The sequence below is a fragment of the Dermochelys coriacea genome, chromosome 2 (assembly GCF_009764565.3).
Source record: "Dermochelys coriacea isolate rDerCor1 chromosome 2, rDerCor1.pri.v4, whole genome shotgun sequence".
Classification (NCBI taxonomy): domain Eukaryota; kingdom Metazoa; phylum Chordata; order Testudines; family Dermochelyidae; genus Dermochelys; species Dermochelys coriacea.
The window spans coordinates 206,132,707-206,149,896 of record NC_050069.1 but is presented as its reverse complement, the minus strand read 5'-3'; the positions used below and the strand labels follow the sequence as shown (position 1 = coordinate 206,149,896).

Genomic DNA, 17,190 nt, shown 5'->3' with positions numbered 1-17,190 from the left:
TTTATTTTGATTAGTGTAGCAGGGTAAATTTTATCACAGATTATTGTGATAATAGCAGGGGCAAAGCCTGCAAAGTATTTTGGGTCAGGTGTTTGGAACAAAAACCTAGGCCAGGGGTGGGTGTGTGTGTGTGTGGTTGTGTATGTGTATGTTTACGCACACATGTGCGCACGCAAATTTAGCACTCATAAGTCCCCCCCAAGAGCTTGATTTTAGTTTGAAAATGTGCATGTGGGAAGTGTTGATTTCTTCTTTCATTTCTAATAGCCTGTATTAGAGATTTTAGTGTTTTTCCTTAGGTGTTTTCCTTCCTGGGGATACACCACATGATGCTTTTATCATGTACACACGTACAGCTACTGTATGTAACAGATCACCTGGTTGCATGTCACCAACCAATGCATGTGCCCTTACAGTGAGTGGCTGAATCCTTGGCTGGAATTCCAGATTCTTATTGTACTTTGGTTATGCTGATCCTTGGGGATGCTTCTTGAGGCCCTTTTTTGTGTGTTGCAGTCACTTGTTTATGGGGTGTTTCAGCCTTGAAGCTACGACTGTAGCGAAAATAATGAATAGCCATATTCAAGGCCAAGCATCTCTGATTTCCTCATACGCCTTCTCTGCCACTGCTATACTCCTTGCAGCATGCATTAGTTTTTTATCGCTGTAGAAATAAGTGCCCAACTCTTTCAAAAATAGAGCTTGATTTCTTTTATTCCTTCTGGTGCTGATATAAATACATACTTCAGACCCTTGAACTTCTCTTTCCTGCTCTTACATCCATGCCCATTTTGTGAAGGAGTCTATCAGTTTTATTTGATTATGTTCCAACTTTGTCCTCTCCTAGGGAGATTTTACCTTGTATCTTCTTTATTTGCCATTCCAAGTTTTAAAGGATTAAAACTGAACCATCCTGCAAAACTATTAAAAAAGTGCAAGGTGGTGAAGGGGGAAGGAAAGAGAATAGTGCTTGGCCTGAAAACATACAGGTTGAGGAATTCTGGTTTCTCCAGTTTAATTTTGATCTTCAGGCATATTGACTGGAGTTTTCACATCTGTGTTCCTGATGTTTGTCTCACAAATCCAGTTAGATGCCGAAATAAGTGGCCTGATTTTCAGAGCAGTTTAATGCCCACAACTGCTATGGAAGTCAATAGAAGCTGCAGGTGCCCATCTCTTGACATTAGCCACCTGTATTTAGGCACCTAACTTTAGGCATCCAGTTTGAAAAATTTGGCCATGATATACAAAGGGGCAGATCCTCAGCTATGTCCCAAGTGTAGGAAGTGTGCAAAAGTGCCTTCAAGCTCAACGTTGCATTCCTAGATCCTGTTACAGTCTGTGCAGGGCCAGTTTCCCAGCACAGAGTTAGTGCTGTCGTCAGGCTATTCTACCTTACACCAACTATAAATGGCCCCAGGTGGCTGAGAACCTAGCCAAAGACCAGCATAACAAAGGGGTGTCCTGGTCATGCCACTTTTTTCCTGGTACACCATAATCAGGAAGGGATTGTGGGATAAGAGCCTCTAGATCAGTTCCATGTAAATTCATTCCTCCACTGGGATGATCCTTTGACTAGTTATACTGGTTTTAGGGCCAGTTTACACTGGTGGCACAGTAGAAAGTGGCCACATCACACTTTTTAGGATCTGGTCCAAAGTGTTCACCACTTCAGTTACAAGGTTACCTCTCTAGACCAGTTGGAGGCAACTATGTGGCAGGTTTTTAGGGACTAGATGGTACCTTAATGACCCAACATTCTCAGCAATCTACCTCAGAGTTATTTCTCTAGAACTAATCATGTTCTCCGGCAGACTGGTAACTGGCCTAATTCTTCTTTGGTGTAAATATCTCTCTCTCCCTCCCCTCCTTCTTGTGGTAGTTGCAAATCCCTTCTGGAAGACTGTGTAGCAGTCTAAATGTGTTGCTACTGTTTTCAGCAGTAGGTTTGGTTACTGCCTCCCATTATTTGTCCAGATGGCACTATATCTGTTGGGGAAAAATGGAAATATCCCAGACATGAGGAGCTTTTAGAATATGCAGCAGCTGGCTTCAGTCAGTTCATACTCTGCTCCAAAGGGGTTACGTTTTACCTTGAATTTTGCTCTCCCTCTGTTGCCAGAGAATGCGGGCATCTTCCATCATTTCATTTTAATGAATTACAAAATGTATTTCTAATTTATAAAGCATACTCAGTACATTACCCTGTCAGCTGGAATTTGGAAAATCTTCCAGTGCAAGTGCATAATTTAAAGGGAGCAAATGGATCCTGCATAAAGAATTAGTAAGACAATTCTGCCGAATGTTGTTCTCGTATAACAGTGAAAGGAATCTTCTCTGCTAAAGTTGAATCAGAGGGAAGACCATCTTTAAGAGGCCCTTAGTGTCTAGTTAGTGCTACAGAAGCAAAATGCTGACATAGGTCAAACTCCTGTTACAACTGTGGATCTGGCTAAAGGTGTTAATTGGGGAATCCATAACAAGTAGCTACAGACCCTAGATTCTTTTGCTAGGAAGATATTGTCTAGAATTTGGCATCTGTATCTTACAGCTGCTAAAACTGCCCAGCTGTTGCTACAGCTGCTGAATTTACTGCTGGAGAATGGAAATATAAAAATGGTAGGCAGTAATATAAAAGTACCATTGAAACAAACAAGCTTTGCCTAGTCAATGCACACAGTTGAGTCTACACACACAGATGTAAGTAAAGGGGTAATTTGTATACCAATTCAGTTAAACCAGCACAAGTTTTGTATGTGGACAGACATAAGCCCGGTTTAAACTGATACAAGAGTCTCCACACACAAGTGTTGCATCAATTTAATTAAACTGATTTAAGTTAAACTGGTGCAACTTCTGTGTGTAGACAAGACACAAGGCCTCCATTTAGTATTTAAATACCCTCCATTTTCAAGCATGCAATTATATGGGATATGAAATTATATTATTTTTAAGAGTCCAGGATACTGATACATAGACTCTTCAGTTTTCATCTTTGCTGTCACTAAGGGGAGCTTGTCAGATTGGCCTTCAGAATAAGAGGAAAACCTATATGATGGGTATTTTATGAAAAAAATTATCCTGAAAGATCTCTTATCTTGAGTGGGAGCTTATCTTGGTATTTTATCATGTCAATATGGCACAGCTTTTCTTAGGTGATCAAATAACACTTGTGAAATGTTTCTATGCAGGTGTGATCTGGCATCTGGCTTTGCTGCCAGCTAATTCAGGTGAACCTGCAGAGAGTAAGTCCTTGCGCTTACACAGATCAGATGACATTTGTTAAAGAATTACTTCCCACTTTGTTTTTGTCGTTGTGACAGAACGAAGTAGGTGATTCAGGCCAGGCGAAGTCTAACAAAGGGAAAAGAAGGATGCTGAAGAATTAAGGGGCAAAGAGTTGAGGCTGGTAGAGTAGGAGACTGTTGATGTAAGGGGAGTGGGGACAAAAAGAGATTGAACACAAGGAAAGAGTAAAAACAGAGAGGAGGACTGAGGTGGAAGTAAGTTTTAAGAAAAAAAATTAAAGAAAACAGCTTAAACAGAGCAGGGTTGTTGGGTTCAGTTTGGTGGAGCTTCTCATTTCTATTTCCCAGCAGTCTCCTTTTCTTTTTTTCTGTCTCCCTTTGGCTTTGCCATTAATGGATTGAGATGTGGCCCTTCAGTTCATATCTGTCAGGATTTTTGACCCTTGTGGCACACCTGCCGCCTTATGTTTGTGTGACATGGTCAAGAAGTATTTACATATGTAACATGGTTAGAATAATCATGGATCAAGATCACGCTGTACCAATTTTATTAAATGTCACCAATACTTTGGAGAATATTGGGTTACCTTGGCCACTTGAAATGTTAACAACTTCCACTCCCCAGGGTAAGTGAAATGATTCACAGATATTAAGGTCAGAAGGGACCATTATGATCATCTAGCCCGACCTCCTGCACAATGCAGACCACAGAATCTCACCCACCCACTCCTGCGAAAAACCTCTCACCTATGTCTGAACTATTGAAGTCCTCAAATCATGGTTTAAAGACTTCAAGGAGCAGTGAATCCTCCATTACATTACCTACTTGCTTGCATATTTTATCAACATCTCATCTAAGATCACTCTGGATCCCTCGTTAAGCCACAGTCCTCAATGATTTTGCATCTTTTCCTTTCTCCAAACCCTAACTGCTGTTTGCTCTTGAGTCCTTTGCAATTTTAATGCCTTCCTTGAGTCAGATGCAAATTAGTTTGGTTTATACTGGTTTTTAAATCTCTTGAGCTTGGAGATAGTCTGATGTGAATGCTTTAATTATAGAACTGTGTTCTACTTATTTCATAGCTGACATGTTTTTTTCCATTTCTTTTGTAATTCTATCATACAAGCAGTCACAAAAAATGTTGAAATGTTGATACAAAGACAGAATTCAAGGCATGTTAAGAACCACCTGTGCCCAACAGCTGAAAAATTCCTGGCTGCTTGAGCATATAATAAAACAAGCTTTCAAATGAATTTTCGAGAGGGAATGTGGGAGTATACATGCAGCAAGAGGTGTAGGTGCTACCTGTTAGATATTTATGTGGCACCATAGGTGGCTGATACAAAATGTAAATATAACTAGTGGGAGTAATTGAGCATCACTTTGTGTGCCTGCCTTCAGGGGTCATAGATAAAACGGAGCGGGAGTTGTAGGAAGAAAAAAAATGATGGGGCATAGGTTTAGGCAGTGGCTTATAGAGTCTTAAATCTGGGTCCTCCTGATGGAAAAGAGGCAAGTGAGGAGTTTGTCCTCATAGTCCAATAAAACTGAAGGAGTTTGTTTCACTTAAACTTTCTAATCTTTCTGTTTTCCTGGGCTCTTTTTCTTTTGAAGTGTGTGGGTTTTTTTTAATTTGGTAGGGGGACAGGTTCCTATAACAGCCCATGATAATGTTAAAAACAGGCACTGGTCTGGTACTAGAAGGATTACAAAGATGTCATTGCTTAAGCTCTCAAGAGAAGCAGGACCGGCTCTAGGCACCAGCAAAGCATGCTTGGGATGGCACATTTCCAGGGGCTGCATTCTGGCCATCTTTTTTTTTTTTTCTTAAATCCACCAATGTACGAAAAAAAATACACGAAGATCAAAAAACTCCAGTAGTGCGATAGGACCGTGACGTGAAAAATATCGTGTCACATCGTGACATAGTCACTCATAATGTGAACATGTGTAAATGTGTAAACGTTAACGATTGATTAATTAAATCAGGAATCACGATTACTTGTGTGTACTGTGCCACCCTATCAGCGCCATTTGTGCCAATTTCCGTGTTGCGTCAGTGCCAGTGGTTATAGGGCTAAAATGCCAGGACAAAAACGAAAACGACTTTCTGGTGCTGCCTACCGGCAACAAAGAGAGAAACAGCAAAAAGAATTAGAAAAACTATCTCGTACTTCAAATAAGTATTTTTAAAAGTCAACAATCAAGGAGAAAGCTCTAAGCAACGCATTGAAAGTGATTATTCATCAACTGATGAAGACCAATTGAACCAAAGATTATCTTTATCAACTGATAAAGATGAACAACAATCCGACCAAAGATTATCTTCGCTAACTGATACAACTGAACAATCCAGCCAAAGATTTACTTCTTCACTTGAAGAGTCCAGAAACGAAGAACTGTTATCCAAATCTAAAACTGAAGAACAATTATTGGAAGGTGGAGAGACTGGCATAGGATCAGATCCAAGGACTTGGCCCACAATAATTACTGATGCAATGCTAATGATTATTGTGAAAAAAGGTCCTTCAAAACTAGATCCTACATTTGAATATCCATTTAATGAATCGAATTGTCTATTTATGCCATCCAGTATGAAGAAAAAAATGGAGAACAAATTAATTGATCGTGGTTAGTGTAGTCACAGACCAAAGATGTAGGTTTTTTGTTTTTGCTGCAAACTGTTCTGTAACTCGGATATTCTTCTGGCCACTGCAGGTTTTAATGATTGGTGAATTTTGCATCAGCACATGAAAGAACATAAACATCAAAAAATCATTTATGCTCATTGACAAATTGGATTGAGCTGTCAAACAGATTACATTCCGGTACAACAATCGATGCGGTACAGCAACGTCTACTAAATTCAGAAATTCTACGTTGTCAAGCTGTGTTGGAATGTTTACTGGCAATCATTAATTTCCTAGCCGAACAGTGCCTCACATTCTGTGGATTCTCGGATATTTTATATGAGAATAACAATGGAAGTTTCTTGAAATAGGTTGAGTTATTGGCAAAATTTGATAGTGTTACGGCTGAGCATGTATGAAGAGTGAAACTTGGAGAGATTCACACCCATTATTTGGGTAAAAATACATAAAATGAAATAATACAATTAATTTCTAATGGAAAAAACAGTTTTTTGTTATGAGGCTCATGATGATCCTATTCTCGATCCAAAAGAAAGGTTTAAAGTTGAATGTTTCTATTGAATGTATTTTGGATGTAGCTATAACTTCCATTGAAGAAAGATTTTATCAGTTGCATGGTCATTGTGAAACTTTTGAATTTTTATACGATATTAGAAATATTAAAAATCAGTTTTCCAAAGAAGACCTCGTGAAGCACTGTCAAGACCTACATTTAGCGCTCAGTACTGAGAACGTTGCTGACACTGATGGAGTAGAATTGTATGATGAATTAATAGCTTTATCTGAGCTAATAAGTCCTAAAACTTCTCCTCTAAAAGTATTAGAATTTATAGCAAGAAATGATTTTTTCACTCCAAACACTGTTATAGCATTATGCATTCTTTTAACATTACCAGTATCGGTGGCTTCTAGTGAGCGCAGTTTCTCAAAACTGAAATTACTAAAAAAATTATTTGAGGTCCACCATGTCTCAAAATCATTTGTCAGGACTTGCATTAATTTCAATTGAAAGTACCATTGCAAAAAATTTAGATTTCACTGAATTATTAAGACTATGCAAGTATAAAAACCAGAAAAATTCAGTTCATGTAAATTCTTTTAATTTATGAGAAACTGGATGCACCAGAAGACAGTAACTTTTTTCATTACAGTGTATAGTTGAACCCAAATTGTTTGTAATAGTGATTTTGTTAAAATTAAATGAGTACACTAGTAGGAAATTGTTTTATTTTACTAACTACAAATTCTCTGTTTTCATTTTTTTAAAAAATTTTATACAGTCAAAAAAACCCCCAAAACAAAACAAAAAAACATTGTAAAGTGCAAAAGTGTGTAAAAGCCAAAAAAAAAAAAAGGGGGGGGGGGGGTAAGATAGCCAAAATTTTTTTGCTTGGGGCAGCAAAAGACCTAGAGCTGGCCCTGAAGAGAAGAATGAGAGTAGATGTTTTGATAACCTGGTATTTGTTTTAAAGTGCAGTAGTCGGTTTAATGATCTACTGCATATGTCTACAAGCATGCATTTCTGATATTATGTTCAGTCAACATCTATTAAAATGTTGATATCTTAGGAAGTGTATTGTATGTACTAGACCCTCACAGCATATGTTAGCTTAATGATTCAGACATTTCTGAAGTTAAAGAAAATATTTCTGCCTCTCTTCAGAATTATTTTGTTCTGTATAATGAAGTGTCAGGGCAGAAATGAACCAGAAAGACACAATGGTTCAAATAATTAAAACCAACAGAATTACACCAGGAGTATTTGTCCCATTGTTATGTTAAAACCAAAGGTGAAAAATGTTCTTGCTTCAGGAAAGCATTGAGTTAGTACAATGTAAAACTTGAAATAATGCTAAAGGTAAATTATCATATGGATTAATCATAACTGTTCCTGAATTCTTATTTAATGAAATAGAGTTTAAGGGAAAATTACAATAGCTGCTGAATATATGGCAATCTACTGGTTTCTTCATTTGGCTATTGTACTAACTTTCTATTCTTGCATTAAATACCTCAGAGGAACAATTCCTCTCTATGTAGCAGTGTGATAAATTTGCATAATTTGCATAAAAATGCATAATTTACACAGAGATAGAATTTCCAACGTTAGGGAAAACATCAGATGATCTCTGCAGTGGGGGACTTTTCCCCTCTTTTCTTTCATGCAGTTGCTATGTTTTGTCAGAGAAAACCTTGTAAGCCCGGTTAAGAAAATTGGAAAACGACAGTGTTATCTCTGAAGTTGTGTGGGAGTTGTTTTGCTGTTATGACATTTTTGTACTAGTAATGTTTAGAAATGAAAATAATACATGTAGAACAACTTGGTTGAATAGCATGGGAATTTACTGCCTCATGCATTTTGGATATATCTTTGAATACTCTTAAGTCAGGTACATGTAACTTCTGAAAATTTCTTAGTGTTCTGTTAACTAGTTTTGTTAAGAAGTTCTCCCAGATGTAGAGGTGAAAGGTCGCAATACTTTTGAGCAATATCTGATCTTGGCTGTGTTTCAAATAGATTTTGACTTCTGTCTCTCTTCTAACTTCTAGAAGGAGTGATCTAATACCAGCTTTGGTTAGAAATCTCTTTTCAAGGGGTAGTATATATTTTTTTTATTCTGTAGTAGCTAGAATTGTCTGCAGTATGACTCTTGATTTTAAGAATATAAGCAGAAAAATTACTCTCCTTCCAGTTTGAGGTGATTTTTGGAGGCAGTAAATGCTGCTGCTCATCGGAATGAAGAGGTTCTTTATGAAGTGATGCACTATGCAGTCACTTTCTACCCACCTTTGAGGTGAATGCAGATCCTGCAGAATAGCGGGATAAGGAACTAGGGGTGCAAGTCAAATCTGGATCTCTCACAACGCAGTGCAGCACATTATCAGTAGACAGTCCGGATTCTATTGCAGCCTTTAACTTCCTAGTCTGTAGACCTTGAACTGTCAGTTTTTACCCCCGAAGTATCTATTTTGCTCCATATTTTTATCAAGCCTTTAAACAGACTCCAGAATCATAAGATTTCCCAAATACTGCAGTATTTTGGCATATGTAAAAATAGGTTTCTTACTTTAAATGCAGCTTGAATTTGTTTGGCTTTAATAGCTGCAGAGAGGCAGGCTGGATCGCTGGAAGGCCTGGATCATTTGGCATGAGGAGCTAAGCATTTCTGTTGGGTTTTCCAGTGCTTTCTTTATTAACTCTAGAGGCAGGATTCCTTGAACCATAGTCACCAACAGACTAAAGACCCCCCCCCTTTTTTTTCTTTTTAGACCACTCACCAGTGCCAGTATTGCCAACTCCTGTTACTTTATCAAGAATTGTGCGATATTTGGTGGTTTTCTTAAAGTTGCTCCTGGGGACAACTGATGACATGAGAATCTCAGTTTTCACTTAAAGGGAAATTTTGAGCCCTTATTGTTGTAGTGGAAAGCTTGAAAACACAAACCAAGTGTACTCTAAAAGCTCAGAAGGAAAGCAAAAAGAGCTTCCAAATATATTTTTTTTTAATCTCATGATTTTGAGGTCTAATTCATAGATTTTTTTTTTTTTTTTGAAAGCTTGGAGTTGGCAATACTGCACCCCCGGTCTTATCTTTTTATGGTATCCCTGCATATTATCATTCAGATTAGAGTCTGAATTTGGAGTTTGGCCCATTCTCTTCCTGGGTCACTCTCTCTGTAAAAGTGGTGATGAGAAGCTTAATTTAAATAAATAAATTGGTCTCAATATAATCTCAATATTTTTAGCTTCATATGGAGTATCTTAAAAAATGGGGTGATGGGTTATCTTGCTTTTTTTTCCCCTGGTTGCTTGTGTGTGGATTTCAGTTTGCCTTGCCTTGGGTAATAAAGATGCTCTCTGTGTGTCTTGAGTGTGTAGCCCATTGCGCTGTCTGACACAAGTGTAGTTGGAGATGATCTTCTTGTAGACAGTGTTGTCACCATACAGGCTGTAACTGCTCAAATAATCGGGGGTATTTGTGGATACCTAATTATTTGATTTTTTTTTTTAATAGTGGAAGAGGCTGGCTTGAAAGGAATGGTACTTCTTTTGTAGTCATATTGAACTGTTACAGCTCAAGCCACATGAAACTGTAATCTTTATATATAACCTTCTGTATTTGTAGCTTCAGTCGGGCAATATGAATACAAAGATAAAACCATGCCAAGATAACATTGCTCAATTTACTTCTGTCTGGACTGGTACAAGGACATGTACTGCATATATCTGTAGATGATAATACTCTAGAATGGTGTGTTAACTAGGATCATGCTGACTTTGTTGATAGGAAGCACACTTCGTTTAAGCAGCTGTGTTCTGTGCAAGGCTGTTTTTATAATATCCTCCATTCTGCTTAACATCTGACTTTAGTAGAAAACATTCCAAACTAGAATGGCCATACATTTTTCATCCATATGACTTGTGCATGACTTTGCTGAGTGTAACTCACTGAAATTCCACTATGCCATCTGTGATACATACACATACTCAGGTACAAATTGTGACTGGTGGAATTTGCAATAGATTTCAATTAGTACTATTCTTACAACCTTTCAGTTTAAAAAAAAAAAATCCCACACAATGCCGTGAGTTAAACTTCTGTACGTTGCTGGAATGTGATGTTACAAGAAACTGAAAAGATGTTCATTTTTTCCTAGTCTTAAACTGATTAGAGTTTTTCATGGATACAAAAGGTCATTTAAAACCTTTGAAATGTGTTTGCGTAGGTAGCCAGACAAGGTGAAACATACAGTTTCTTTAGTGCAGGCCTAGATTAAATTATGATGCCTGTAGGAGGTCAGAGATGCTGTTATTATTTGCTTGTATTACTGTAGTACAGAGGAACCCTCGTCATGGACCAGGAGCCCTAGGTGCTATACAAATACAGAGTCAGTGCTGCCAACTCTCATGACTTTATTTTGAGTCTTGTGATATTTGGCATTTTTCTTAAAGTTTCATCTCCTGGAATTATGTCATTACATGAGAATCTCAGCTTTCACCGGGGGGCAAAGCTAGCCCTCGTAGGTGTGGCGAAAAGCTTGATAATGTGAAACCAAAAGGCAAATATAAAAACTTTAATATTTATTATTTTTAAAAATCATGAGATGTTTAAGCCAATCTTGTGATTTTTGGGGAGGGGGGAGTGGGAGGCGGGCTGACTCATGGTTTTGGAGGACTTGAGATTGACCGTACTGCAGAGTTCACATTGCCACCCACCCTAGTGCCCTGTGTGATTGTGTGTCTGAAATGGTTTGAAAGCCTGCTCTGTAGAAAGAGAACTTGATACAAAAGTGTACACCAGCCTGATCAAATTTGGATGCCAGAAAGTTAGGCACCTCAGTAAATAAAAGCGGCTCGGCACTTCTGAAAAATCCATAGAACTTCTGTTCAGTTAACTAAACCTGGATTTAGATCAGAGTTCTCAAACTTCATTGCACTGGGACCCCCTTCTGACAACAAAAATTACTACATGACCCCATTAGAGGGGAACCAAAGCCTGAGGCAGCCTGAGCCCCACCACCCTGGCGGGTGGGGGAGACGACGAGGACTAAAGTCCAAGCCCCCCTCATCCAGGGCTGAAGCCCTCAGGCTTTGGCCCCAGGCAGTGGGATTCGAGCTTCAGCCCTTGGCCCCAGCAAGTCTAATGCCAGCCCTAGCAGCCCCATTACAATGGGATTGCTACCCACTTTGGGGTCCCAACCCACGGTTTGAGAACTGCTGATTTAGATGCTTACATTTTGTGACAAAGCTCTGTCCTTGCCTCCGTGGGTTCCGCGCTTCCTGGCGGATTTCGCTAGCCTCAGAGGCTCACTGTGACCCTCCACGTAACCCTTCTTTCTCTAGAGACAAGGGTCACGGTCTACTGAGCCATTTTCATCATAAGCCAGCGAGGGAGGTGAGGAGACGTTATCCTTCCTTGCACAGTCTCTGTTGTTTCCCAGTCTCAGTGATTAATCAGGGGGCAAAGATGGGGGGGGGGAGCCCAGGCCCACCCTCTACTCTGGGCTCCAGTCCAGGGACCCTAATAGTATCAGCTATGGTAGCTGACCTTTTAGAAACATGACATGTACAATTCCCTGGGCTACTTCCCCCACAGCAGCCCTCACTTCCTCAAGCTCCACTCCACCCTTGCCTCAGGGCCTCCTTCCTTGTGCCTGATATGGTGTGTACTACTCAGCCTCTCCAACCGCGCAACTTCTTCCCACAGCTCCTGACATGCACCTTACCCACCTGACTGACTGGGAGGCTTTTAACTAGTTTCAGCCAGCCCCTGATTGGCTTCAGGTGTCCCAATCAACCTAGCCTTTTCCCTGCCTTCTGGAAAGTTCTTAATTGGACCCAGGTGTCTTATTTGACCTGGAGCAGTTGCCATTTCACTTATCGTGGTACTAGGGATTTGTTTAGCCTGGAGCTAATATATCTATCTCCCACTACTCTTCCATAGCTATCCGAGCAGAGTTCCTCTGGGTGGCGTCCTCTGACTTCCTTGACGCCTTTGAGGAGCAGTGGGTGCTGTCCGGGGTTCTCTGCTCGGTGTCCCCGTCCGGTTCCCTTCGTTTGACCCTTTGACCACACTCCTGTCCCTGTTATTTCATTAGTTGTCCCCTGGAATTTTTTTGGCATCTAGGTCCTGTGGATTCCCCTTTTAGGCTGGGGGGGATCCTTTAGCAGTGGACGGGCTTCGCCCGCCCACTTCCCGAATCCCAATAGGACTACTCTTCCATAGCCATCAGGCCTTGCCCCGTCACAATTTAAACACTCACTTTTGAAATGTTGGCCATAATCCCTCAATCTGCCTAACATTTTGCTTGTTGCAGAGCTGATCCAGATTTTGAATAAGATGTACAATATTTCATATTGTCTGACTGTGCAGCCTCCGTGTTACAGAAGGAGGATTTCACTAACTGGATTGGTGTGTGTTGGTGGTGGCGGCGGCAGTAGGAGTGATGATGGAAATGAGTGCTGGGGTCAGCTGCAGACAGTTAAATCCTTGTCTATGCTACTTTCAGTTTCCCACCATAGCTACTGTGACGGGATATTGCAACCACATGCAGTATCTTTGGGGACCATATTGTGTTAAGTTTATATATTGCTGTGTGCCAAGGATTGTATGCAACTCCAGGGGGGAGGGTTGCCACAGCTCTGACTGGAACTAAGAGCACTGAGTGGTGATTAAGGAGCATCACTCAGGTTGTAAACACCTCTACCCTTAGGGAGGCTAGCATATATTGGTTTAAACTGGGGTTTCCGGAGACCAACAGACAAAGAAAGGGTTTTTTCTATACAAACTGACTCGAGGCCTTCTTTCTGATCCAGAAAACATAAGCAAAGTTTCTTCTTGATCCTCATTAATTAGAAGTTGACTTGTGACCTCAAGGGTGGGAGGGGTGGAGTATGTATATGCCTTCCATATCATGTGTGTTGGGTTTTTTTTATTGTTGTAATGCTAGATGTTCTAGTTATCCATATAAATCTTCTGTCTAGTTCTGACTTCTGCTAAGCTCCTGCACTCCACTGCTTTCCAATTGTGTAGTCATTTACAATTATGTAAAGAGTATGCAAAATACTACCATTCTGATTTGGTAGTGTTTTACACCTGTTGTGTACTGTGTGAATGATTACACAAGGTGCAGGGTAGTGAGAACTGGGTCCATTGACATTTAAGGGTCTTGTGGAATACATGGGTCTTACAAAAAGCAAGTCCCTATCATCAAGTGCAGTAGTGCTGGAAAATCCTGTTTCTAGACATAGCTACAAGTTAAAATTAATAGTAGTCCCTATCTTCTCTTTACTATTGTAGAGGAAGGTCAAGGTGAAGGAGAAAGCACCTTGGCCTGGCCATGCTGATTCAGGTTCTGTTTAGGTCAGCACAATAAAATGATATAGTGCTGATGTCCTAATGTAACCCACATACCTCCTGGGTGTGGTGTTCTGTCCCATCTAGTGGCTCCGAGACCACTTAGGGATTAATGAATCTGCTCTACAGCCTTGGCTAAGTGCCATCTGGCTTTTAGTTCATGCAATAGAGGCTCATGTATTTTGCTCCAGAAGTCCCAGGTTCGATCCCGCCTGCGGATGACCAGGGTCTGTCGGTGTTTCAAGTGGGGGCTCGTCTGGTATTTCAACTGGGAAGTCTGTGAAGCTTGGGACGTGTTTCCTCAGCTAGGGGAAGTATGTAACTGACAAGCTTTCTGAGTGTGGTGCTCTGTGCTATCTAGTGGCACCGAGACCCCTTACAGAGAGATTAATGAGTTTGCTCTACAGCCTTAGCTAACAGCCATATGGCTTTTAGCTCATGCAATAGAGGCTCATGCACTGAGGTCCCAGGTTCGATCCCACTCACTGACAACCAGGGTCTGTTGGCATTAGACTAACAGACCTAATAAACCATTTTGTCAGTAAAGTGTACATTGAATGTGCTTTCCACCTGCATTTTGATTTTGTACAATGTCTACTGAAAGAGAGGGGACGGGCACATTTTGAACACAAGTTATCTACATATCAGATTTGTTTTCCTGTATTTTTCTTTGTATATATCTGTGTGTGAACTCTAAGTGCATTAAACTAATCCATTTTCCGGACGTCTTTAAATACTGTTAATTTAAAACAGAAAAGCCCTAAAGGCCAAGCCTGTGAGAGATGTTCAGAACTCTTAACACACATGGTATGCATACATCACACAGGAATATTAATGATCAGGGAGTTATTAGTTTTCAAATGATACCTCACAAGGCATATTTTATACAAAGACTATTACAGCAGTGTGTAAGTACAGGAGTGCTTAGTGCCACTCTGACATCCACAGCTGTGTGTCAGCTTCTCCTGTCTCTTTTCTAGCTGCAAACCTGTCAAAGCTGCTTCTGGTCAAACACCTTGTGCAATTAATTTATAATATTCTTTCCCACCATCTTGACAAACTTGTGCAGCTCTGTATTTACAATAGCATGCAGTCCTTAGCTCACTTAGCCAAGGGGCGGAGACAGGCAGTATCTTTCCCCTGAAAGATCTCTCCTGGCTCTTCTCCCTATACTGAGCACTTCCTTCCTGAGGCTTTTCTACTTTCTGGGCTAGTGGGTTAATTAGCCTAATAGCTCTCTCCTTCCCATCCCCAATCTATCAGTAAGGCACAGCTTTGCCCCTCAGATGTACTCTGGGGTGATGATATTAGTGATCCAGCGATCAGAGTGCTGGTACAGCTGCTGTTGCCCAGCTCTCTGTCACAGACTGCCTAGGAACTGTGTGGTATAAAAGGCTGCAGATATGTTTTGGCTGTACTGTTCACTTGTTTATTAAGAACAACTGTACCCTGAATTGCTGTGGGAATTAGATCAAGAATACATTTCAGAATCAACAGAGTGAAAGTACCCAGCCCAACCTGAATACCCACCTGAGTCAAGAAGGAATTCCTCTTTCTAGGTACCATGGTAGGGTTGCCACCTGCCTATTTTTAAACCAGCCTAGCCTGTTTTTGTAGTGTCTTGCCAGCTGCTGGTGAAAATGTGCACTTTTTTTCCCTTGGCACTAATGTTCTCTCTGTAAACTGCAATAAACTCATGTGGCAGTGTCCGTGCAGCATGTAACTTCTGGCACGCACATGCCATGTGGCTAAGAAGGGTGCATACTGGCACAGCACCTGGGTCCCATTCTGCAGGCCAGGCCCTCAACTGAAGCTGAAGCTGCCCCTCTCAGCACTGGGGATCGGGAAGAGGGACAGACCTGAGGCTCACCAGCAGAGAAGGGTCAGGAGCAGGGGCTCCTAGAAGGGGGCTCCCTTGAGGATCGAGACTCCTGGGAAAAGGTAAGAGGCAAAGAGGCCTTGAACTGCCTTTAGTTCTTCACCTGCACCACTTCCTGTATGAGGGGAGCAGACAGGGTTAGGATACTGGTGTGGGGGCACCTGAGAGGAGAAGAGGAGGGTCAGGCTGATGAGATCCCTCTAGGGGGGAGGACTGTTTCTGTTTTTTCCATGTCTTGGAGGTGGCAACACGGCACCCGTAAAGTTTTAAAAATACTTGCACATTTTCCTCTTTAAAAAATAACTAATATTACCATAACTGGTAGAATCTTTCAAACAGCTAAATGCCTTTTACTCTTCAATAACTATGGAATCTGAGTACCTCTCAAGTATTTATGCTGAGCACACCTGTGAAAAGACAATATTCTCTTTACAAGATGGATGAGAGAAAGAGAAGAAGATTCACATGGCTATGGTGTAGCTGTGGTGGCACACAGAGTAGACTCCCATCATGAATGGGCCCTTGGAAATCTTCCTTCAGGAAGAGTCAGCATGGGAGGATTTAGGCTTCTTAACTCCCTCAAAATTCCATCTTCTAACTTTATTTGTGGTCAGCCTCATGCTCTACTTCTTTCATCTTATTAGGTGAATTGAAAAATACTATTTCTTTTGTTTTTACAGTGCAAATATTTGTAATGAGAAAAATATAAAGTGAGCACTGTACACTTTGTATTAGAAAATGTAGAAAATATCCACAAATTTAAATAAATGGTATTCTATTATTATTTAATAGTGCAATTAATCACATGATTAATTGTGATTAATTTTTTTAATCGCTGACAGCCCTAGTTCTTATTATGCCTTTCTCCACTAAATTTAAAGAGCCCTTTAGTATCTGGTATTTTCTCCCAGTAAGATTACTTATACACTGTAATCAAGTGATAGCTCAGTCTTCTTTTTGATAAGCTTAAACAGATTGATCTCTTTATGTCTCTCATTGTAAGAGATTTTTCTCCAGCCCTCAATTTGTGGCAGCTTTTTTTGCCCCCCCTCTCCACTTATTCAATATCTTTTTTAGCTTGTGGACACCTGAACTGTATGCAGTATCATTCTCACCTGTCATCTCCCTGCTCTGACTTGCTACTCCCCTGTATCTACACCCAAGGGTTGCATTAGCCCTCTTTTTTTTTTTTTTTTTAAACACAGCATCGCACTGGGCACACATGTTGAATTGCTTGTCTGCTATGACCCCTAAATTCTTTTCAGAGGCACTGATTTCCAGGATACAATCACCCACGGGCGGCAAGTTATATACACTCGTGGTGCCCTGGCACCAGCAATATTCAGGGCCCGACTCCACCAATGTTTGCTGCCCCCCTGCACCTCCCCCGAATGTCCCCTGGTCCCCACTTTCTGTCCCCGCTCACCTCCCCCTCCCCCAGCCTGCAGCTCATGCTGACTCTGCTCTGCTGCTCCCAGCATCAACTGCTGCCGCAGGGTCCTAGTGCCCCCCATTCACTAGTGGCAAGGCAGGCTGCTCTTACCCTACCCTA

At 40.8% G+C, this 17,190-nt stretch overlaps 1 protein-coding gene across 4 annotated transcripts in view; it reads left to right on the top strand.

The window, feature by feature from the left end:
• WIPF3 (WAS/WASL interacting protein family member 3) overlaps positions 1-17,190 on the top strand; it is a 74,087-nt gene that overhangs the window by 23,495 nt on the left and 33,402 nt on the right. The gene's annotated exons all lie outside the window — the stretch shown is intronic.